Source organism: Schistocerca cancellata, chromosome 8 (genome assembly GCF_023864275.1).
Source record: "Schistocerca cancellata isolate TAMUIC-IGC-003103 chromosome 8, iqSchCanc2.1, whole genome shotgun sequence".
In the NCBI taxonomy this organism is placed as follows: Eukaryota; Metazoa; Arthropoda; class Insecta; order Orthoptera; family Acrididae; genus Schistocerca; species Schistocerca cancellata.
In genome coordinates, this window is record NC_064633.1 from 353,838,510 (window position 1) to 353,864,979 (window position 26,470).

The window sequence follows — 26,470 nt, forward strand, 5'->3', positions numbered from 1 at the left end:
TTGGCCCGCTAGATGGCGCTGCCATACGTCAAACGGATATCAACTGCGTTTTTTTAAATAGGAACCCCCATTTTTATCACATATTCGTGTACTACTTAAAGAAATATGCATGTTTTAGTTGGACCCCTTTTTTCGCTTTGTGATAGATGGCGCTGTAATAGTCACAAACATATGGCTCACAATTTTAGACAAACAGTAGTAACAGGTAGGTTTTTTAAATTAAAATACAGAACGTAGGTACGTTTGAACATTTTATTTCGGTTCTTCCAAAGTGATACATGTACCTTTCTGAACTTATAATTTCTGAGAACGCATGCTGTTACAGCGTCATTACCTCTAAATACCACATTAAAACAATAATTGCTCGAAATGGTGTCCGTCAACCTCAATGCATTTGGCAATACGTGTAACGACATTCCTCTCAACAGCGAGTACTTCGCCTTCCCTAATGTTCGCACATGTATTGACAATACGCTGACGCCTGTTGTCAGGCGTTGTCGGTGGATCACGATAGCAAATACCCTTCAACTTTCCCCACAGAAAGAAATCCGGAGACGTCAGATCCGGTGAACGTGCTTCGACGACCAATCCACCTGTCATGAAATATGCTACTCAATACCGCTTCAACCGCACGCTAGCTATGTGCCGGACATCCATCATGTTAGAAGTACATCGCCATTCTGTCACGCAGTGAAACATCATGTAGTAACACCGATAGAACATTACGTTGGAAATCAGCATACATTACACCATTTAGATTGCCATCGATAAAATGGTGGCCAATTATCTTCCCCCATAATGCCGCACCATACATTAACCCCCCAAAGTCGTTCATGTTCCACTTGTCGCAGCCTTCGTGGATTTTCCGATGCCCAATAGTGCATATTATACCGGTTTACGTTAAAGCTGTTGGTAAATGACGCTACGTCACTAAATAAAAATCTGTCATCCTCCCGTAATTTCTCTTGTGCTTAGTGGCAGAACTGTACACGTTGTTCAAAGTCGTCGCCATGCAATTCCTCGTGCACAGAAATATGGTACGGGTGCAATCGATGTTGATGTAGCTAGCATTCTCAACACCGACATTTTTGAGATACCTAACTCTCGCGCAATTTGTCTGCTACTGATGTGCGGATTAGCCACGACAGCGGTTAAAACACCTACTTGAGCATCATCATTTGTTGCAGGTCGTGGTTGACGTTTCACATGTGGCTGAACACGTCCTGTTTCCTCAAATAACGTAACTATCCAGCGAACGGTCAGGACACTTGGATCATGTCATCTATGATACCGAGCAGCATACATAGAACACGCCCGTTAGGCATTTTGATCACAATAGACATACATCAACACGATATCGACCTTTTCCGCAATTGGTAATCGGTCCATTTTAACACGGGTAATGTATCACGAAGCAAATACCGTCCACACTGGCGGAATGTTACGTGATACCACGTACTTATACGTTTGTGACTATTACAGCGCCATCTATCTCAAAGCGAAAAAAGTGGTCCAACTAAAACATTCATATTTCTTTACGTACTACACGAATATGTAATAAAAATGGGGGTTCCTATTTCAAACAACGCAGTTGATATCTGTTTGACCTATGGCAGCGCCATCTAGCTGGTCAACCATAGCGCCATCTGGTTTCCCCCTTCAAGCTAGACGACTTTCGTTCTTTGTAGTTTCTTCGTTTGATGCTTATTTCGAGTGATATTTGGCCCGGTCACTATCAATGGAGCCGCCAGTAATGAGTATTATGGGCAGGGGCACTATGAATATAGTGCAGGACAATGAGTTGAGAATGTGGGTCTCACGGGGAGCGTGCCAGAGATAAGTCCCTTAGTCGCACTGTCCTCCGTGTCCTCGGTGGCTCAGATGGATAGAGCGTCTGCCATGTAAGCAGGAGATCCCGGGTTCGAGTCCCGGTCGGGTCACATATTTTCAACTGTCCCTGCTGACTTACATAAACGCATGTATACAGCTAGGGGTATTCACTTCATTGAAAAAAATAAAAAGTCAGTTGGCTTAGATGAAGTACCAATGTGTGTAATGAAACAATATACAAATATTATACAAGGCCCCTTAACAAATATAATAAATGAAACCTTCACATCAGGGACGTTTCCAGAGCAGTTAAAACAGGCAACAGTTGTAACTTTGCTTAAGAAAGGTAATGGAGAAGAGATAAAAATTACCAGCCCATGTCCCTACTGTCACCAACTAATAGAAGAGATTATGAAAGACAGATAAATGAATTATCTGAATAAATACAATCGTTTAAGTGAATCACAGTTTGGTTTCTGAAGTGGCAAAAATACGGTGTCAGCCACAGTATAATTCACAAAAGTTGTGCTTGCTGTTCTTGAAAAAGATGAGTGTGTCACAGGTATATTTTTCGATCTTTCGAAGGTTCTGATACAGTCGCCCTCAAGATTCTATAAAATAAATTTGAAGTATTAGGAAGAAGTGGGGTAGCTAATGATCGGTTTCGGCCAGACCTAGAAGGTAGGGTACAGCGCGGAGAGATAACACACACTTCAAATCGATCTAAGCATTTAGTATAACAGTTATCAGAACCAAAATACATTAATATAGGGGTTCTGCAATGTAGCATATGAAGACCAATACTATTCCAGATATACATCAATGACTTTCCCAGTCGTGTTACTCATGGTGAAAAAAATGCTCTTCGCTGATGACAGAAATATTATAGTCACTGAGAAAACAAGAGAATTCCTAGCAGAGAAAGCAAATGAAACTCTCAAGGAAGCTTACAATTGGTAAATAAGAAAATAAGTGACGCTGAACATAATGAAAACTAATGCCATGAATTTCAGTTGGAAAAGGGAAAATGACAATGTTAAATTAAATGTAAAAGGCACCTCTACAGACTGTGTAACTAATGCAAAATTCCTAGGAATAAATATTGATTCTCAGTTGAAGTGGTGTCAATACACGAAGGGACTTGCAAACAGAATGCCATCAGCATGTTATGAACGTAGAATACTATCATCATTGTGTAACATGCAGTGTCTTTTAGTTACATACTACTCATATGTACACTCAATTCTTAGCTATGGCATTCTGTTTTGGGGAACAAATGTTCAAAATATGATCACAATTTTCAAACTGTAGAAAAGAGCCATAAGAATAATAACCAAAAATAGTAGCCGAGCTCATTGAAAATATCTGTTCAAAACACTGGGAATTTTAACTACTCCATATGAATACATTTACCAGTCAGTTGTAAACAACAAAAATAACAGTGATAATTACTGCACAAACAGCTCTGTCAAACAGCTTTGTCCATGACAGTGGAACAAGAGGTAGACTCAACTTACATGTACCAAGAAAAAATAAACATAGAACTCAAAACAGCATTTGCTACCTAGGAATAAAACTGTACAATAAATTACCAAAAGAGATTAAAGAAACTGCAAAAATACATTTATTTGAAAAGGCAGCAAAAAATACCTGTTATGCAATACATTTTATACATTGAAGGATTACTTAGACAAAACAAAGTAGGCGTTGGGTAAAAATATTATACAAATAAATAATAATAATGATTATAAATCCTCCAACATTCCACATAACAGCTTCACACCATGCTTTTTCCTTCTTTTTTCCTTCTTTTTTCCTTTCCTAGAAAAATTTACCCTTATGCTGTGTGTGTGTGTGTGTGTGTGTGTGTGTGCGCGCGCGCTCTCGCTTCCCACGCCCGGGTTCCCGGGTTCGATTCCCGGCGGGGTCAGGGATTTTCTCTGCCTCGTGATGGCTGGGTGTTGTGTGCTGTCCTTAGGTTAGTTAGGTTTAAGTAGTTCTAAGTTCTAGGGGACTGATGACCATAGATGTTGAGTCCCATAGTGCTCAGAGCCATTTGAACCATTTTTGTGTGTGTGTGTGTGTGTGTGTGTGTGTCTGTCTGTGTGTGTGTGGTGAGTGAAGTGTTATGAAACAATGTGTATATAATGTGTGCAGTGACTGATAGTGAGATATGAGTGAACAGTGTGGCATTACATTATTTAGTAAGTTACTTGTAAAAAAAGTATTGTATACCAGGAAAAAATCTGATTATTGTCTCTAACTAGATGTCTGTAAATGTATGTGTATACGAATTAGCTTATTTTAAATTGGCCTAAACTTATAAATACTTTGACATATTCTATATCCTTGTAAACAGAGATCTAGGGATGAATAAAGCTACTACTACTACTACTAATACTACTACTGCTCTTACTGCTCGTGGACTGCGTCTGCAAGACGTCTCAGTTGTTGCCAAAATAGTCAGCTTTCCTGGTTGCGACTCGGGGAAACAATTTGTAGTACACTCCACTACCGCTTTGTCACCAGATGCATAACATTATCTGTTGTGGACGTGCGCAGGTCTTTGTACAGGGAGCTGCTGTTTTGTTTGGGCTCAACCACTCAACCATTCCTTCCTTTTTCTTACGTTAGAATAAAGACAAGATTTCTCGTAAACTGTTGATTTTGTGATTTTTCTTAGTGCATGCGGTACACATGCACCAGATTTCTGAACTTTCTCCATCGCATGCAATTGTTGCACAATGGTGGAATGGACACAGATCATCACATTTGCCAGTTCTCGAATACACTGACATTGGTCCTTGTGGGTTATTGCATTTGATCGAGCCAGGTCTTCCTGAGTGTGAAGAGTAACAAATGTCAAAAAGATCGTCCCTAAAAGGAGAAAATCATTTTCTAGCCGCACTTTGTCCAGTTGCATTATCTTCATACACGGCTCAAATATTTCTGGCTACCTCCTATGCTGTCAGCTCCGTATCGAATTCAAACAGGGGAATATGTTGGAAATGTTGCCATTTCTCCACTTGGCACTCCAGCGTCTTACATCCGTAGCTAGGATATCTCGAAATGGCAGGCTCATATAGGAACACTAAAATACAAATACAAATGACAATCGACAAATAGATCCATAGCAGCCGGAGCACCTAAATGATGTACAAAACCGCTACGGGCCACCGACCTAATACACTCCTGGAAATTGAAATAAGAACACCGTGAATTCATTGTCCCAGGAAAGGGAAACTTTATTGACACATTCCTGGGGTCAGATACATCACATGATCACACTGACAGAACCACAGGCACATAGACACAGGCAACAGAGCATGCACAATGTCGGCACTAGTACAGTGTATATCCACCTTTCGCAGCAATGCAGGCTGCTATTCTCCCATGGAGACGATCGTAGAGATGCTGGATGTAGTCCTGTGGAACGGCTTGCCATGCCATTTCCACCTGGCGCCTCAGTTGGACCAGCGTTCGTGCTGGACGTGCAGACCGCGTGAGACGACGCTTCATCCAGTCCCAAACATGCTCAATGGGGGACAGATCCGGAGATCTTGCTGGCCAGGGTAGTTGACTTACACCTTCTAGAGCACGTTTGGTGGCACGGGATACATGCGGACGTGCATTGTCCTCTTGGAACAGCAAGGTCCCTTGCCGGTCTAGGAATGGTAGAACGATGGGTTCGATGACGGTTTGGATGTACCGTGCACTATTCAGTGTCCCCTCGACGATCACCAGTGGTGTACGGCCAGTGTAGGAGATCGCTCCCCACACCATGATGCCGGGTGTTGGCCCTGTGTGCCTCGGTCGTATGCAGTCCTGATTGTGGCGCTCACCTGCACGGCGCCAAACACGCATACGACCATCATTGGCACCAAGGCAGAAGCGACTCTCATCGCTGAAGACGACACGTCTCCATTCGTCCCTCCATTCACGCCTGTCGCGACACCACTGGAGGCGGGCTGCACGATGTTGGGGCGTGAGCGCAAGACGGCCTAACGGTGTGCGGGACCGTAGCCCAGCTTCATGGAGACGGTTGCGAATGGTCCTCGCCGATACCCCAGGAGCAACAGTGTCCCTAATTTGCAGGGAAGTGGCGGTGCGGTCCCCTACGGCACTGCGTAGGATCCTACGGTCTTGGCGTGCATCCGTGCGTCGCTGCGGTCCGGTCCCAGGTCGACGGGCACGTGCACCTTCCGCCGACCACTGGCGACAACATCGATGTACTGTGGAGACCTCACGCCCCACGTGTTGAGCAATTCGGCGGTACGTCCACCCGGCCTCCCGCATGCCCACTATACGCCCTCGCCCATAGTCCGTCAACTGCACATACGGTTCACGTCCACGCTGTCGCGGCATGCTACCAGTGTTAAAGACTGCGATGGAGCTCCGTATGCCACGGCAAACTGGCTGACACTGACGGCGGCGGTGCACAAATGCTGCGCAGCTAGCGCCATTCGACGGCCAACACCGCGGTTCCTGGTGTGTCCGCTGTGCCGTGCGTGTGATCATTGCTTGTACAGCCCTCTCGCAGTGTCCGGAGCAAGTATGGTGGGTCTGACACACCGGTGTCAATATGTTCTTTTTTCCATTTCCAGGAGTGTATATGCAACTCACTGACTGATTTGTTGCCTTGTTTTTTCGTAGACTCGCCTGACGTAATCCTTTCTTAATGTAGAAGAGTCAGGATGAAATTTGCCTAGGTACTTTTCTAAGAAATCACGGATTTTTGAGCTGGTTCAGTTTATTTAAGAGACTGTTAGCTCCCAGGAAAGCTGTACGAAGTTGTTCACAGAATGGTGTATAAGGACGGCGCGATTCCTCAAGGAGCATTCACCGTGGAGGTTTTTCGTTTCCAGTCTGTTATAATCCACGTTTGTATTTTCTGTTTGTAACATCCACGAGATAAATTTTAGCTACAGTGCGACGAGAGGAAATTATGCCCTCAACAGTTATAAACATTATCTATGGTCGAAGCATTTGAGATGTAGTGCTATAGACGAATGTTGAAAATTAGGTGGACTGATAAGGTAAGGAATGAGGAGGTTCTACGCAGAATCGGAGAGGAAAGGAATATGTGGCAAACACTGATAAGGAGAAGGGACAGGATGATAGGTCATCTGCTAAGACATGAGGGAATGACTTCCATGGTACTAGAGGGAGCTGTAGAGGGCAAAAACTGTAGAGTAAGACAGAGATTGGAATACGTCAAGCAAATAATTGAGGACGTAGGTTGCAAGTACTACTCTGAGATGAAGAGGTTAGCACAGGAAAGGAATTCGTGGCGGGCCGCATCAAACCAGTCAGTAGACTGATGACAGCAACAAAAATCCGACACATGAAAAAGCAGTAAAATAAATATTAATTATTTACATAATATTTTATGATGTAATTGGACATATCGATGTGTATCATACAAAGACAATGATAATTGTAAATTCCTTTTATGATCTGCGTTTGTCTTCCTTTGTTTTTATGTTTTGTTGGTTGGCTTTTGTAGGTTGCGTACGCAAGACGCATGTCAAACTGAGGTCTGTTAAGAAATTGTAATTATTTGTCAATTATTACTTGAGAATAGAGTTCATTATTATTATAAATATGAGTGAATAATTATTTGTAATTTTAATTCCTTTTTCAATAAGCATTATCTGCGTTAATTATTTCTTTCCGCTGCAAGGAGCGCAGCTATTGATGACAGTGATTTGTATTGCGTTTTTATCTGATTTTTAGGAAAAAATTAGTCTAAATAGTGCACAATATGAAAGTAAAGTTTAATAAGCATTTCAAATAATTATCCCGTTAAAAAAAAATTCACTCTAACAATAGAATGTCTCTATCAATTGTCTGCCGCCATCTTAACAATTATCTCAGCGGCAACTTCAAATTACGCAACTCTGCAGACGTAAATGCCGAAGGTAATAAAAATGTGTAAAAATAAATGTTCACCGGCGGTCCCTAACTCATTTTAATGAAAATAATTCGAATCAGATTGGTTATTTTAAAAACAGTGCTCATAGCACGATCCCTATAACAAACGTTTCTAGCTGATGTATGGAGCCGAAATTACTTCGCACGAGTTGCGTGAATATTGTTTCAGGTAACATACGGCAGTGTTGTGCGCCGCTAATATTCGGTGGTTTTAATGATCATTTTGCTGAAGGTAACTGTTTCCATCATAATCAATAGTTGGATAGAATCTGTTGTATGAACTATGATTTAGTGACACTTACACAACTTACAGACAACACTTTAACACAACGTTAACTTGGAGTTCTTTAGCAACTTGACCAAATCTTTAGCCGGGAGAAAAATTATTTAGTAATTACTCACTGCAATAAAATAAGATTATCATTTTCATTTACAAATTAGTTAAATACCAAACCACTGAATAACACAGCGAACGCCACATGTTGCCACATGCTGATGAACTGTAAATGACTTCTCTGCAGTTATGTACAGTTCACAAAACAATATTTTGCTGTCAGACAAAAAATACTTTCTCACAATATAGAGAACTGTTGCAGTTTTACTGGAATACTTTGTTCGCTTTAGGCATTTTCCTTAACTATAATGCAGACAGCTCCAACTTCTAGAAAACTGAACAAGGCAATGAGATACTAGTTTTCTTTCGAGGGTCGAGAATGGCTTAAGCAAGTACCTGCTCATAGAGTAAAAATATACCACACAGACTCTTTGTTGAGTAAGGGAGAAGTTCATATTGTGAATTCAAAGGAAATATGGAGGAACGTAGATACTTGCAATTTTTCAAGAAACAGAATTGGATCCGCTGCCCTGCGTGAGAAAAGTTATGTACTCCTTGAAAAAGTGAAAATATAACAACTATGACAATTTTCTTATTATAATATGCTCTTTCAGAAATACATGACTTAACAAGTCACTGTAATTCAAATGGTTCAAATGGCTCTAAGCACAATGGCACTTAACATCTGAGGTCTTCAGCCCCCTAGACTTAGAACTACTTAAAACTAACTAACCTAAGGACATCACAAACATCCATGCCGTAGGCAGGATTCGAACCTGCGACCGTAGCAGCATCGCAATTCCGGACTGAAGCGCCTAGAACCGCTCGGTCACAGTGGCCGGCCACAGTAATTTATTTAACTTCTTCATAACATACATTTTATATGTACAGGGTTATTACAAATGATTGAAGCGATTTCACAGCTCTACAATAACGTTATTATTTGAGATATTTTCACAATGCTTTGCACACACATACAAAAACTCTAAAATTTTTTTTAGGCATTCACAAATGTTCGATATGTGCCCCTTTAGTGATTTGGCAGACATCAAGCCGATAATCAAGTTCCTCCCACATTCGGTGCAGCATTGTCCCCATCAATGAGTTCGAAAGCATCGTTGATGCGAGCTCGCAGTTCTGGCACGTTTCTTGGTAGAGGAGGTTTAAACACTGAATCTTTCACATAACCCCACAGAAAGAAATCGCATGGGATTAAGTCGGGAGAGCGTGGAGGCCGTGACATTAATTGCTGATCATGATCTCCACCACGACCGATCCATCTGTTTTCCAATATCCTGTTTAAGAAATGCCGAACATCATGATGGAAGTGCGGTGGAGCACCATCCTGTTGAAAGATGAAGTCGGCGCTGTCGGTCTCCAGTTGTGGCATGAGCCAATTTTCCGTGGGCTACGCGTGAAACTTGCCCGCACGCGTTCAACCGTTTCTTCGCTCACTGCAGGCCGACCCGTTGATTTCCCCTTACAGAGGCATCCAGAAGCTTTAAACTGCGCATACCATCGCCGAATGGAGTTAGCAGTTGGTGGATCTTTGTTGAACTTCGTCCTGAAGTGTCGTTGCACTGTTTGACTGATGTGAGTGCATTTCAAGCACGACATACGCTTTCTCGGCTCCTGTCGCCATTTTGTCTCACTGCGTTCTCGAACGCTCTGACGGCAGAAACCTGAAGTGCGGCTTCAGCCGAACAAAACTTTATGAGTTTTTGTACGTATCTGTAGTGTGTCGTGACCATATGTCAATGAATGGAGCTACAGTGAATTTATGAAATCGCTTCAATCATTTGTAATAGCCCTGTGTAGTTAAGGAACACGTCACTCCTACCGAAACATATATGAGCTCCTAGTCCTAATTGTGACTTTCTTGTGTAACGTAATTAATACTGCGAAGCTCCTTCTTAGAATTCCATATTGTATGTTTAAGGAAATAACCGCAATATTATATATGCTATTGCGGACAATATCTTACGAAACACTTGCTAGAAGTGGTACGAGAATCCATGACTAAAAGGATGTCTAGTGTCCAATATTTTTCTGCAGAGATTACGTTAGTGTCTGAAGAAGCTAAATAATACAAATTATTAGGTCCGTTTATTGACGCTATTTGTGCTTCGTTGTTACTCAGTGGTATCATTATCAGCGATGTCTTTTGGTACTGATAATGGAGCCTTTATCGCAGAAATGCCTCCTTCCTATTTGAACCGTTTCCGGGCAGTGTTTATCACTGATACTAATACTGCATAATTTTCTAATCGGGCTCTGTCTTGCGCACCACAATGGAAGATTGAGACTGAAACGCATTTAACACTCATAATCGTTGTTTCCATTTATTTTTCAGAAATATGTTCGCTAGTATTTGCGTTATTCATTTTCTTTTATTGCTTTCGGGTAGGTGTAGCCTTGTGAAACCAGAAAATGAAGCACCTTGGTTATTACGTAAGTGCTCTTTAATGGAATGGGCTACAGCTTGAGTTTTCCTCTAAAGAAAAAAAGAACAGCTTTAGAGAAAGGAACTCCTGGCTGTGAGAAAGGAACAGCAATGTTGGACGGCTCCCAGTGGTCACCATTAACCGAATTTCCTCGGAGGACGTAAGCTTCTGCTGTAGCAGTGCCTTAATGAGAAACTAGAGAATGGGGCGATGCCACGGCGGACCAAGGAAAGAGAGGGTGGGGAGGAGAGAGAGAGAGAGAGAGGAGAGAGAGGGAGGGAGGGAGGGAGGGAGGGAGAAGGAGACGAAAGAAAGGCCCGGCCGCCGGCTGCAGCCATCGTACATCAGAGCGGCAGCTGGTGGCGTGCAGGGAGAAGTCTCCAGGCCGAGCTAAGGAACCCAGACCAGATGGGACCAGAGCGCACCCGTCAGACAGGCGGGATCTGGGCCGCGAGATACGGCCACCGCTGATCACCTGCGGTCTCCGAGGGCGGTAAGACGGTCGCTGGGTGCCGAGTAAGATACTGGCACACTGCAGTACGACTCCGCCAGAACCGTTCACAGGGTCTTCCAAAGTTTTTGCAACAAACATCTGGGAAAGATATAGATCATATCATCGGCAAAGACATTTGTTCGACGAAACTTTTACTGACGTTTCCGGCGACGTTAGGAGTCCTTTCGGATTGATTATGCGTCTGAGAAGCAACAAGGCATAGGAACTCTGCCGTGTGCATGTGCAAAGTGTGTTGCCTATAATCCATTCATATGCTCTGCGTCAAATGCGATGGGCAGTTTCTGTTTCGCTTCTACAGTATCTTACTCTACTAAGAGACACTCATTCTTATGGTTTTACTTTTGAAAATCACTCTATCACTTTAGTGGAGCAGAAAGTAAGCAGCATAGTAGAAAGTGCTAGTTCAATAAAGTTACGTCGTGCCAGGCCTGCAAATCGTACAGGGTGCCTAGCACCGCGAAAGTGTCAGAGAAAATGATGTCTCTAACAGAAGTTATTCCCTGTGACGTGATCAGTCACTCCTAGACGTCTGATACCAAAGTATATGAAATACCCTATCCTGAAGCGGACTCAGTGTCCCATCTCTATCACTGGTAGAGGATTACCAGTTGTCTACATATATCTATCATGGTAATTTAAATGTGCAGTGAGGTGCAACAGTAAAATGACCTAAATCGTCGAATTTAACATTTTACTTGTAACAAGTAGAATTGTCCCTACCTCTCTCTCTCTCCCTCAAAACACAACAAAAACACATATGTACCTGCCACAAGTACTTCGAGGTACAAGTAACCTAGATTAGATTAGATTTACTTTCATTCGAATTGATCCGTAGTGAGGAGGTCCTCCAGGATGTAGAACATGTCAGAAAAACAACAATACATGACAATTATTTACAACTCAAACAAATAAGTTAATGTACCATTCCACAGGTCCCAAGTGGCATGGTCGTCATTTTTTAATGAACACTATATGAAAGAATCATTTTACAAATACTAATGCATTGAATTTAAAACAAAAAAGTTTTTTATTTATTTATAAGGTAATAAACGTGTAATACAACTACTAAATACTTATTTACGATGAACACATTACTGCACTGAACTGGTGCAGAAGTTAGATTGTACTTATATATATATATATATATATATATATATATCAGTTAGTTCTACTGAGAGATTCATCAATGGAGTAGAAGGAGTTGGCCACCAATAAATCCTTTAGGCTTCTCTTAAAATGAATTTCATTGGTTGTTAAGCTTTTTATGGCTGCTGGCAGGTTATTGAAAATGTGTGTTCCTGAATAATGCACACCTTTTTGTACAAGAATAAGTGACTTTAAATCCTTATGAAGATTATTCTTAATTCTCGTATTGATCCCAGAATTGAGCTGTTGTTTTGAAAAAGTGATATATTTTGAATGACAAATTTCAATAAGGAATAAATATATTGAGAAGCAATAGTTAGTATCTCTAGTTCCCTAAACAGGCTTCTGCAGGATGTTCTTGAGTTCACACCACATATAACTCTTACTGCACGTTTTTGTGCACTGAAAACGTTAGCTTGGCTTCATGAATTTCCCCAAAAAATAATCCCATATGACATTATGTAATGAAAGTAACCATAGTACGCCAACTTTTTCATTTTTATATCTCCTATGTCTGACACAATTCGCATTGCAAATAGAGTTTTGTTGAGATGCTTCAGCAGTTCTGTGGTGTGCTCCTCCCAGTTGAATTTATTATCAAGCTGTAATCCCAAGAATTTAACACTGTCCATTTCTTCTATCTGCTTGTCATCGTATGTTAGGCATATACTCGTGGGACACCCCTTACAAGTTCTGAACTGCATGTAGTGTGTTTTTATTTTTTCAAAGTTTAGTGCCAAAGAATTGGCTAGGAACCAGTGATTAAAGTCCACAAATATTTTATTAGTTGGCCTTTCTAAGACTACACTTGATTTGCTATTTATAGCAATGTTTGTATCATCGACAAACAAAACAAACTTGGCTTCTGGTAATGTTACTGATGAAACGTCATTGATATACACAAGAAAAAGTAAGGGCCCTAAAATGGAACCTTGTGGGACCACACATGTAATTAGTTCCCAGTTGAATGATGCCTGGTAGCTTGATACATGTCTCTTTCCTAATAACACCCTTTGTTTCCTGCCAGAGATATAAGATTTGAACCATTTTGCAGCATTTCCTGTTACACTATAATATTCTAATTTACTTTATAATATTCTAATTTACTAAAAACATGGTACTCCTAATCACTAAAATTATTAGCCTGAAAATGAAGTAACTACTGACATAATGTTATTCGGTACACTTCCCTCATCTACCAGAAAAATTGTCAGCACTTACAGCCGTTACATCCTCTATGTCAGGAAAGCAATAGATGTTGAGATACACGCCGTTTAGCTTGTGACGACTAATGTGTAGTATACGCTGGCGTAAACCATCTTATTTTTACAGTTCACTGCGCATGTAAATTATCTTCATACATATGTGTGGTCAGATGCTATTCCTCGAACAGTGATCGAGTGGAGGCATCATGAACGCTTCAGTGTCTACTATTGGTCAGAAGAGAAGTGAAAAGATAGTAAACAGGACAGCCATTGACGGTATTGAACATGATGTGCAATTATTAAGCAACCTCACAGATCGAATACTTTATGAAGGGAATGAGCATAAGATATTCTGAAATACGTTGCACGATATTTTCAAAGAAATCTGGTCACGTAACAGTACGTAGGGGAAGGTGGGGAACTGTATGCATGTAAGGGAAAGTCTTCACATTGGCTATGTTATTAGATGACGTAGCTTTTGTAAAATCTCGTCGTCAGTTTTGTAAAGGCCTAGACAGTACTGCTGTGAAGCCCGAGTTGCCACTGCTGTTACCGTAGGCCAAGTTTGTGACTGCCTCTGCTGCAGTACGCCGCTAAGACAATTCCTCCTAGCCACTACTACACAGCTATGCTCCAGGATCAGGTAACAAGATAGGAGAACGAAGTTTCTACAACACTCCAACAGAGCAGTAACAAAGTTAGAAAAATGAGTTGCAAAGGTTTACTTATATTTGTGGTTAATTGAATAATGAAGTCTGTAACACTGCTTCTAATATGACACGAAACAGGCCCTCAATGGCAAACAGCTAATAATCGTGGGCTAGCTTCACAGTACAAAGAAAACGCAATTTACGTCAACTGCCTGTTTACTTTGAAACGTCCCCTTTGAACAATTATACATGACTGTGCTTAAACTGACAAACAATGTTTTTAGCGCAACGCAATCTGACTATCAAAGATCCCTGCAAAAGAATGGCCCTGAGTAACATTAAACTATACCTTTCAGAAATTACTTACCTCACAAAAATCTTCATTACTCGAACTACTGCAATACAGCGAGCGACACTACTGCCAGCTAAATAAAAGATTCAAACTACGGAAGGCACTAACTACTGATAGGGATAGTTAGCAAATGAAAGATATTAATAGAGAACAAACAATGTATTTACCTTAATAGTCATAATATATATAGCAGTTCATGACAAATTACAAAACTCCGCCATCTCTCTCCCCACATCTACCACTGCTGGCGGCTCACCTCCAACCGCGCAACGCTATGCGCTGCTCACATCCAGCTGCCGCTGCCCAACACTACAATGGCAGACAACAATGCAAACTAGCCACAGACTGCACACAGCACAGCCAGTGATTTTCATATAGAGCGCTACGTAACGTTGCCGATAAGAAAACATAAACAGCCTACTTACATAGCCCCCATGCTCACCACAAAAAATTTTACAAATTTTTTTGGGCAGTGGCCAATACAGATTTGAAAAAATTTTTCATAATTACAATAACAAAGAAATCAAATGCACACACCTATCGATACAATGTTGGTCAAAAGCTAAAATTTTCTCACAGTCCATAAAGACAGTCCAGATTGTTCATCACAGTAAAATTTCAGTGTTTTTCTCAACGTCTGAGCAGTAAAAGAAAATGCACACGGAAGTAGTGGATTTCCATGCAGTCTTGAAGAAGTAGTATTGTCCTTCCAACGGAAAGACAGTGCTGACTCTTGACATGCTGACAGGTAATGGGCCACAACAGAGCAAACCCACAGCAGAGTCATTCGACGTTTTGAAGAAGATTGGTAGGTAGGTCATCACAGAGTAGACCCACTGTAGTCCTGGTAGAGATTGTGGTATTGGTGGGCCACCAGAGGTGCAGACCCACTGCAGTCCTTGTAGAAATAGTGGACAGGCCCACTGTAGTCCTGGTAGAGATTGTGGTATTGGTTGGTCATCAGAGATGCAGACCCACTGTAGTCCTTGTAGAAATAATGGTATTTGTGAGTCAGCAAAGGTGTAGACCCACTGTACTCCTTGTAGAAATAATGGTATTGGTGAGTCAGCAAAGGTGTAGACCCACTGTAGTCCTTGTAGAGACGGCCAGCAGCCATCTGTTGCAACTGTGCAGGTGCACAATCACCACTGAAGAGTCTTGCGGATAATAGAGCAAGTCCATAACCACCACTTGTGCACTCACAAAGTTTTTGGAATTGTCCTTAGAACCAGCAATGCTGTTATCCAGTCCCTTGCTGAATTATTAACACACGTGCAAACACTAACAGTCCCAACTTCTCACATATTGTCCATATACTATGACCAACAGAAACGTGTGCAGTGAAATGGAACTTACAAGTTACTTAATTTGATGAACTGGTGTCAATTACAATATTATAACATGAGAATACAATTACAAAGGTACAAAATACATAATTAAAAACATAACAATACAGATAACATTTGTAGTACAGGCTTTACAACAGAATAGAAATAAACATATACATCAGTGTTACAGGAATGATGACATGAGTACATACATAAAAGATCAGAATAACTTGCGAAACATCAACTTCACACATGAACATTAAAACAAAACAAAATAAATAATGTCTAAGCATATTTATAAGGTAAATAACATATTATTAATGCCAATTATATTTGAGGATAACAGTATTCCTCATCATAGTGAATATAGCTTATTATTAGAAGAAGAAAAAATTCTATGAAACTACACAGAGACAGGAAGAAAACAAATACACAAGGGTACACAAACACATAGTGGGATAACACAAGGAAGGACAGGGTTTGTTTTACTGCAGTATTTGGCAAACAAAACTTTCTTTGCTTCTTGGAGATCTCCCTTCATTCATCATTATTCCCAAAAAGTCCTATCTATACCTCCTTCCTGTATTCTATTCATATCTCGTTCAAAATAAGTGTTTCTGATTGTACAATACTCATTTTGGCCCAAATCTTTTTCATATAACTTCTCAATGCATTCTTTCCCTACTGTCCATAGTCAGTTTCTTATATAGTCTACCCTTCTTAAGCTAACTTAAATCTACTGAGCTCAGATGTTAAACTAAGGGACGAGGCAATGCAGCAGCATAAAACAATTAATACAAACAGCAATGAAAAAAATGCAAATTGGCAAAGCAATTGCAATAATACAACTAATGTAAGGCACTGTGCAGCAAACAAGAAAAATAAATCCGTAGTAAAACTGGCTTAACAGCGTAATACAACGTCAAATTCAGTAACATTATGCCTGGCAAACAGCAGCAGCAACTTATACCTAAACATGACATAGCTCAAGCAAAAAAAAAAACATTACACTAAAGACAACAATGCAGACAAGGGAAATGCATATTCACATCTTAATATCTATGTAATTAAAGTGGTGCACCACAACAACTTACTGTAAAAAGAAATATTACCATGTACTTGAAAAGAATATTATGTGTCCAGTTACTGTTACTAGTCCCTTCTTATTGTTCTTTCCTTTCCAAGTGCTCCTTTTTCAAAGAATGTGGATTACAAAATTATTATTTAATAGATCTGTTGACAGAAAGTGTTCACATTAGCAAATGCATTTTATTTTATAAAAGCAATGCTGCAACACAGCTGGAAACCAAATATCAAATGAAATAAGCAACTATGTACGAAGTAAAGCATAAGAACATCATTCAGTAGTCATGAGGCATTTCGTAAGTTAGTAGAAAAATCTCTCAACTAGAGAGACAGTAGTCATAATCAGGTGTATAGACATAAAAATATTTCTCGTCATTTCCTTAGGCATGTCAATAAATATCATAAATTAAGAGCTCCACAGTGTAATCATATGTTTTCAAGTTCGACCATGTCGTTTTTGCGATGCTTTCTACAAAGGAATGTCATTAGCGTGGGTATAGGCCTCTTTTTTTCCCACCTAATGGCTTTCTTTTGGCAGAGGACTACCTCTCAGCTGGGCGCCAAAAACACATTACGTCAAGATCACTTACCTTTCTTAACGAAATATTTACGACAGCAGTTTCCGCTACAGTGACAGTCTCATATAAAAAATTTCACAGGTCGAGAATTTGCGTTACAAATGTGTAGAAACAAAATCTTATGAATATAACAGTGTCCAAAAAATTTTCGCCGGCATTGTGATACATTCACACATTTACACACATTTCATAACTCTTAAAGTACGATTCTTGGTTTCCAACATCCTTTTCATAAATCAGAGTCCCTAACAACTACTCCTTATTCTTTACCTTATTACACATATACATATTCATCAACACGTCTTCAACACTTCATCATAATAAATACATATCATAATAAACATTCCTCAACAGCATAATACACATCGTCGTCGTAATAATAACATCAATCATCTCAGTCAAATCTCAAAAACGTCGTAGCTTTCTGCAATAATTTCAAAACCTAAAGAAAATTCTCTGCTCATTTCAATAGTGTCATCTACCTCAAACGTACTTTAAAAATCATGATCCCATCCCAAATACATCATTCAAAGCTCTCATAGTATCACAATGGTTCCGAAAAAATATGAACAGTTCACAAAGTACAGACAAAATACAATTTCGTAAGTGTGAAGTTATCCAGCGGTGTAATCACATAAACATCTGTCACTGACATAATAAAAAAGTTTGTCTCTCTCAGTTAAATGATCAGATAGCTGTGTAATTTGTGTTAGAGAAATATGGTACCGATGTGTAAAGTTGTATAAGCAAATACCATATTAGCTAGGGTTCCTTGTGCTCGCCAAACACACGATACACAAAGTAAGCGTGTACCCCCCTGAGGATTAATGTAATTATACCCTCAGGTGTTACAGATTACAGCAATGGAATGAAATGTATCACGGAAAACTTTCTTTGTAATTCAAAAAATCTTGAAAAATAAATGGTTTAAGTACAAAATTAAGCACTCAAATGCGTGTCCTGTAGCGCTAAATGTGCATCTTGCTGTAAGATAATTCTGTGGAGGTGTCGTAGTTATTGTCCTCCGAAAGCTAAGTTCTGCAGAAGTCAATGTACTTACCTCATGATAAACAAAAGTGAAATGCTTTGCGTATAGATATCTTAGTTATTACGCTCATTGTTGTGATGAAGAAAGTACTGTGCTGTAACGTATTGTTGTGCTACGAAAGAGGCTGTCTCATTGTAGCTATACCACAAAAGTTACTATTAAACATGTTTTACTTTCCAGAAGAATTCAGAAAAACTGTGCAGATATAAAACAGATACACTGCAAAAGCAACATTGTAAATTGTCACACATTAGTAGCGTCGTGATAAAATCGTGTAGCTGTCACATAAACTAACCACTGTCTCATCTGGTATCTCACAGAAAGTACTTTGAATCCAGAATGTATTTTCAAATACACCAAAATGTAGCATTAAAATCTCATTAGCAGTACTGGTAAATGTTCTAAGTATGTGAGCCTTATAGTCGTTACGTAATCGTGCAACTAACAAGCAAGGATGCACACACACAATAACACTGTGTCGTCTGTTCACAATAACAATGCCTTCGTAATTTCTGTTTAAATAAGTTCTCTTGGTTCTTGACTGGATATTTAACTTCAAACATTGTTGCATGTTAACAGTTTCTCCGTGTGACAAATTGTACAAATAGCGTGAAGTGAAAATTGCAAAGACTAAGTTAAAAAGCAGATTATCTGTCAATAAATGGTTTTACATAAGAAATGTGGTGTAAACTTTTACTCTCCCTAGTACGCAGAGTTTCAACTTCAACGCAATTATCATGTGGTATACGTCGGATTCTGTAAGGTCCATTGTAAACTAGAAAGAATTTGTGACTCAAGTCTTTCTTCTTATGTGACAATGAATGAGCTTTAATGACAACTTTCTGACCAATACATATTTTCTTTGCATTTGCTTTACCGTGTAGTTTTCTCCTTTTGTCTGCTGCAGATTTTATATTTTTAAGAGCCAAATCAATTATGTCTTTGTGTCGAAGTTTACGTGTATTCGGGAAAGGTACAAGCTCTCTGATTCTGTTCGGAGGTTCGGAGGTTCTACATTCTTCAGTACAAGAGTAGGTGGTAAAGCAGTGGAATCATGAGGCATTTCATTCAGCACATTTTGAAATAAGTGTAAATATCTGTCCCAATGCTGATGCTTTCTGTGACAATAAAGTCTGCAAAGCTTATTGATTTCTTTCATAATCCATTCAGACAGGTTACAATGTGGTGAATACAATGAAATAAAAATAGGTTTGATTTTATGATTTCGAAGCATGCGTGACCAAACAGCAGATCAGAATTGCGGTCCGTTATCTGAAATGACTTTACTAACGTGTCCAACTTCACGTAAGAAATTTTTAACAAAGGCGTTGGATACAGACCGTCCAGTGGCTTTACGTAACGGAGTGAAAGAAACAAATTTTTAAGTAAGTTCAACAGCGACTAGAACGTACGAAAATCCATTCGATGTTCTGACAAGGGGTCCCAAGAGATCAACAGCAGCAAATTCTTTTAATTTAGAAGGAATAATAGGAAACAACGGAGCACGATGTGAGATAGTAGATGGTTTCGCCTTTTGACAAGGTTTACAAATAGACAAGACTCTTCGAATTCGCTTTTCCATATTGTTAAAATAACGAGTCGTTCGAAGAATATGATAACATTTTCGTGGGCCAAAATGTGCATAGCTGAAATGAATGTACCAAATGAGCTTATTAACAAAATCGTCTGGAATGCAAAGTACCCATAGCTTGTCATCAACAGTGCAGCGTTTGAAGAGTATGTTGTTTCTAACCAGGTAATAATGCCGAATCTGAGTGTTTGTCTTTTCATGCCATTTACTTTTGATGTCTTTCCAAATCGGATCTTTATCTTGTTCATGAGCAATGTCCTTTAAAGATGTGGTGATGAAGTTTCCAAGGCGACTTTCTGAATGTAAAGAATACTGAAATTTTTCTCGAGGTTGCCTTCTGTGTTACTTTTCTTAAACCCATCCGGTGCGCGTGACAGCGCGTCCGCAACAATGTTCTCCTTGCCGGGAATGTAGACTATTGTGAAGCGGAATTCTTGCAGAAACAATGCCCAACGTTTTAACCTATCATGATTTAATTTTGAAGACATAAGAAATTGTAATGCACGATGATCACTGTATACTTTTACGTGATTACCAGAAAGAAAGAAACGGAATTTGTTAAATCCCAAACGATAGTTAAAGCTTCTAATTCAGTAACGGAATAATTTTTTTCAGAATTTGTTAGCACTCGGCTAGCAAAAGCAATGGTTTTCTGAACAGTAGTGTCATTTTCTGTGGCTTCTTGAAATAAATGAGCACCAAGACCGACTTTAGAAGAATCCGTGCTAAGGCAGAAATCTTGTGACAGATCTGGATGAGCTAGTATTGGCGCGTTAAGTAGCGATTCTTTCAAAGAATTGAATTCCAACTGTGCTTGTTCGTCTCAGTTCCAAATAGTATTTTTTCCAGTGAGAGAACAGAGTTTCGGTGTAACTAGAATTTGCATATTTTTTGTGGATGGAACTGGAATGGCTCTGATTGCTTCTAACTTTTCAGGATCCGGCTGAATGCCTTCGGAAGAAATAATACGTCCCAAAAACCTCACCTTTGACCTACCGAATTCAGACTTTTCCAAGTTAACTGTAATTCCAGATTTTGCAAAAATACGTAACAAACTGTTGAGGATGCGATTGTGTTGTTCCCATGAAGCTTCTGCTATCAGAATATCGTCGACATATAAGGTGATGTGACGTTTTAAGAACTCAGGTAATATGGAATTTAACCCACGAATGAATGCTGCCGAAGAAATGTTCAGACCAAAAGGAAGTTTCCGAAACTGATAACAAACGCCGAAGCAAAGGAAAGCTGTGTATTTTCTACAATCTGGATGAAGTTCGATCTGATAAAAGCTGGATCTGAGATCAATGGAAGACAACACTTTTACACCATTAAAATTTTGAAGAAGTTCTTCCATCGTCTGCGGCCTGTCTGTTTCAGGATGATGATAGTATTGATTTGTCTCGAATCTAAAACAAGCCTGATCGATCCATTTTTCTTCTCAACAACATGTAATGGGTTGTTGTATGAGCTTACTGCAGGCTCAATAATGCCCTCATTAAGCATAGATTGTATTTCTGTTCTAACACGGTCCCTATAATGCGCCGGAATTACGTATGGTCTAACACAAAATTTAGTATGCTCACGAACACGAAATTGGTATTGAAATCCCTTGATTGTTCCTGTTTTGTGAGTAAAAACTGTGGAAAGTGCTTGTAAAATCTCAAAAAGGTCCTGCCTATCAGTGTCATTACAATTCTCAATTGTTTGAATTTTATTCAAAATTAACTCATTAATTTCAAATATGCCATCAATGTCATCCCTGTCAGTACTTGCAGAGTGATTGTTAGTGTCTAGTTCCGTAGAAAATTCCGAACTGTTGTCTAACAGAAGGTAAAGCCGATTAATTTCCTGATCATGGTTTGAGAGCCAGTCTTCAAATTTCAAAGCTATTGACTTACCTTCTTTCTCTAAACTTATTTCAGCATCGTGAAAGCTTAAGATTGCTTTGTATTCATTCAAAAAGTCTACTCCCAGTATAATTTCCGTCGATAGTAATGGAACAATAAGAAAGTTCATAGAGAAGCTGTGGCTTTGACAAAAGAATTCTAAGTTGGTTTGTTGGCGTACATCTACACTTTTTCCAAAGATTGCACCTTGTAATTTAATCTTACGTAACGGAAGTGTGGGGCAATCGTTCGATTTGATGCATTTGCTAAAAGCTGTTTCACTAATTACTGAAATGGGACTGCCAGAGTTAAGTACTGCCGTAAATTTTACGTCATTTACAGTAATGTGAATCACAGGATATGCAATGTTGTTATGTTTTACGTCATGTTCCTGGAGTAAGATGTCCCTAATGTCTTCCATTTTTACGTAATTACTAGCTACGGCAGCTGCGTCGTCAGTTTCATAAGTACGTTTTTTGGCTGCCAGCGGTGTGAGTCATTGCCTACTGTCTCTTTGTTGGCGCGCGTCGTTATTGGGATTAGGAGACCTAACTTCCACAAATTCACGTTGTCGAGAGTGCTCTGCTCTGTTTGAATACCGCCAGTTCTTGTGCAATTCAGGTCTGTCGTTACGATCATATCGTCTGTCGTCATGTCGGTAGATTCCATAGTTTCTTTCTTGTCGGTCATGTGGTGGAGAATTTCTCCCTGAATCGTAACTGCGCGCTGGACCGTTGCGTCTGAAGTTATTCTGTCTCCCGTGATAATAATAGTTCTGGTTGCCAAATTGTCTGTTTCTATGATTGTCTCTGCCATATTCATTACTACGGAAATGCGATCTTTCTCTGTAACTATTACTCTGCCAGTGGTTGTCATACAGGTGGTGTCTGTTTTGGTCACGATTTACGTTGTAAGAATAGGCTTGTCGTGGCCATTTATTGTTTCTGTCGTCACGGAATTGTGACGGATGTGACCTGTAGTGATTGTTTTCCAGGTTTTTGCATCCCGCGACTGTCTGTGTCAATTTCTAATTCTTGTAAGAGCCCCTGAAAAGCTTCACTGTCGTCTTTGCAACGTCCTGCCAAAATAATATGCCGTAACTGTTCAGGTAATTTGATTAAGCAAATGCGGATGAGTTCTGAGGGGCTGTATGGGTTCGACAGGTACTGATTCTTGTGCAACATGTCTTCAAAATATTTGACAAGACTGGAAAATTCAGATTGTTCAAAGTGTTTCATCATCATGATGCTATGTTTTACTCGGTCTTGTGTAGCTTGTGACCAATATGCTGAGAGGAACGCATGGTAAAATTCTCCTTCACTGTGACAATCGTGAATGACCGATCGCATTCTTACAGCTGGTTCATTCTCCAAGTAGCCACACATAAATTCTAACCTGTGCTCCAATGACCAGTTGGGAGGAAAACAATGAGAGAATTGATGGAGCCACGCTTGTGGATGAATGTCGTTGGCAGAATTCTTAAACATTTTGAATTTACGTGTAGTAATGAACAGCTTATAGTCAAAATCATCGTGTCGGCGAGTAGCATGTCGGTCATTGTTACGTCGTGTCGGCGGTTCGATCTCAAAATTCGGTGCACATTGCCAATTTCTTTCATAACTTCCGAAATGCCCTGTGTTATTATTTTGTGGCTGTTCCGCATTTCTATGTCCCTCTTCCCGTATTGGAGCGCGAGTGTCCTCTGAAATACGTAATTCTTGTATTACCTGTGTCAGCTGATCTTGTACTTCTCGGATTTCTCTTTGGTGTTGCGTATTAATTTGATTCAGATTTTGTTTCAGTTTCCTAATTTGTTCGCACTCTTCTGTGTCATTAAAGACTACCGGTTTTGTGTGATTCAGATTATCATCTACCTTCGTAGATAAGTTAGTGACCTGATCCGAAAGTTCGGCTACTTTCTCTGATAATGAACTAATTTCCTCCATGTGTCTTTCTGAACCAATTTTAAGAATATCTACTGTGTCCTTTAAGTTTTCCTGAGTTTTTGCAAGTTACGTAACCGAATCGGTAGATGCAACTGAGTCTATTTTAGCTTGCAAGGTCTCATGATTTTCATGAACAATAGTTTGCAGTTCTTTTATGGCTGCTTCGTGATTCTGTAATGGATTTTCATGACGTGAAAAAATAGGTTGGAAATGCTCACAAATTTGTGTTTTTACGTCATTACAGACTTTTTGACATTTTGATTCAATGTTATGTAACTCAGTAGTTAAATCTTCACGTCTTTGTTCAAGCGTGGTGTCTAACTTTTGAAGATTTTGTTCCATTGCGTCTAACTGTTGCTGTGTTTGTCTCTGGTGTTGTTCCATTGTGTCTAACATTTGAAGATTTTGTTCCATTGTGTCTAACTGTTGCTGTGTTTGTCTCTGGTGTTGTTCCATTGTGTCTAACTTTTGAAGATTTGGTTCCAATGTATCTAACTGTTGCTGTGTTTGTCTCTGATTTTGTTCCATTTGTTGCATTAGTTGTAATAACAATGCTTTAGTGTCTGGAATCTGTTCCTCTACGCTTTTCGGCAGTACATTTGCACCGGCAACATTCACATTTTGACAAGCTGAAAATGTGTCTTGACTTATTTGAGAAAACGGTGAGGACGCGAAACCTGAATCTACAGTATTTGTAAAATTGTGTCCTGTCATTTCGGATTCCTGAGGCGAGCTGTTGCCGACCGATCGATCGATAATGCTTCCCTGTTCACAACCTATTTCACTGTCTACACCATTATTTGCCGCCCGCTCCATTTCCCTATGCACAATTACCAAATTACTACTTGGAACGTCTGTTAATTCACTACACAGTGGTGCTGATAAGCTACGCTCGTCGTCACTATTATTTCTCAGTTTACTTTGGAGCCTAGTGTTACGTTTTTCACACGCCATTATTGTGACAATATTTCACACGATAACACAGAAAAACACAATTTGAAGAGCAAAAATAAGAGAACACATTAACATAGCATTGAAAATAATATCTAGTTAATTGCAGCTGCGAAATACTTGGTGCTAATCTACATGCATGCCACAACTGTTTTACTGTGCAACAATGAAAAACCACAACTACCAAGGAAATTCTCTCTATAATTACGCGCTAGCAATAAACAAAAGCTACACTAAATAAACAAACTACAAGAAAAAAATCAGAAGATTCCAGTGAGGTATCCTAGGTTAAGGGTCGACATATGAAACGTCCCCTTTGAACAATTATACATGACTGTGCTTAAACTGACACACAATGTTTTTAGCGCAACGCAGTCTGACTATCAAAGATCCCTGCAAAAGAATGGCCCTGAGTAACATTAAACTATACCTTTCAGAAATCACTTACCTCACAAAAATCTTCATTACTCGAACTACTGCAATACAGCGAGCGACACTACTGCCAGCTAAATAAAAGATTCAAACTACGGAAGGCACTAACTACTGATAGGGATAGTTAGCAAATGAAAGATATTAATAGAGAACAAACAATGTATTTACCTTAATAGTCATAATATATATAGCAGTTCATGACAAATTACAAAACTCCGCCATCTCTCTCCCCACATCCACCACTGCTGGCGGCTCACCTCCAACTGCGCAACGCTACGCGCTGTTCACATCCAGCTGCCGCTGCCCAACACTACAATGGCAGACAACAATGCAAACTAGCCACAGACTGCACACAGCACAGCCAGTGATTTTCATATAGAGCGCTACGTAACGTTGCCGATAAAAAAACATAAACAGCCTACTTACAACTTGTAAGAGTTCACTGAACGACATTCCCTGTCTAAGTCAACCCTGGACGAAGATCTACAACTAAGTGGGCGAGAGCTGCTCTTCTATCTTCCGAGTAGGCTTCTGTCCGTTGGCGGCTTGCAATTGTTCTAGGCGAAGTCGATACATCAGCGCCGGCTGTGGCGCTGGTGGAACTCGCGCAAGTGACGAGTCTCTATGGCAATGGCACCAGCTCGCATCTTTGCGCCTGTGGTGCTTTTTCTCTGGCTGTGTCTTGTTCGGACGACACAGCAATAAAAAAAATCCTTGTACAAGTCGTGTTTATACCTTGCAAGAACACGAAAACAGTGATACATACATAAAGTTATTTATTAATACTATTAAATGCAATCATATAACTTTAGGTAAAGTAAACACAAAAACCTTTTTTTCAAACGAAGAAATCAAAACTTATTCAAAAAAGGAAATAGAAATTTTCAGTAGGTCACATTTGTGGTTCTTTGGTGAGTCCTTACCACTGCATTCACAATGACTCCAGTTAGTACAAATTACACATTTGTATCATATTTCTCTCAGGACCAAACTCACCATACACTGAACGTACATTTACACTAAATTCAGGATTCACATCATCTATTTCGTCGTCAGCACACATGGTATCTGAGTTTATGGATTCAAAAGACCCTTGAAACTTCTCGAACTCTTCCCCCTCCTTTAATAATCTCTAAAGCATTTATTAAAGTGTCTTGCGTCCACTTGCGTTTTGCTGTGGTTATTACATGACTCTGCGGCATTGCAATATAAAAT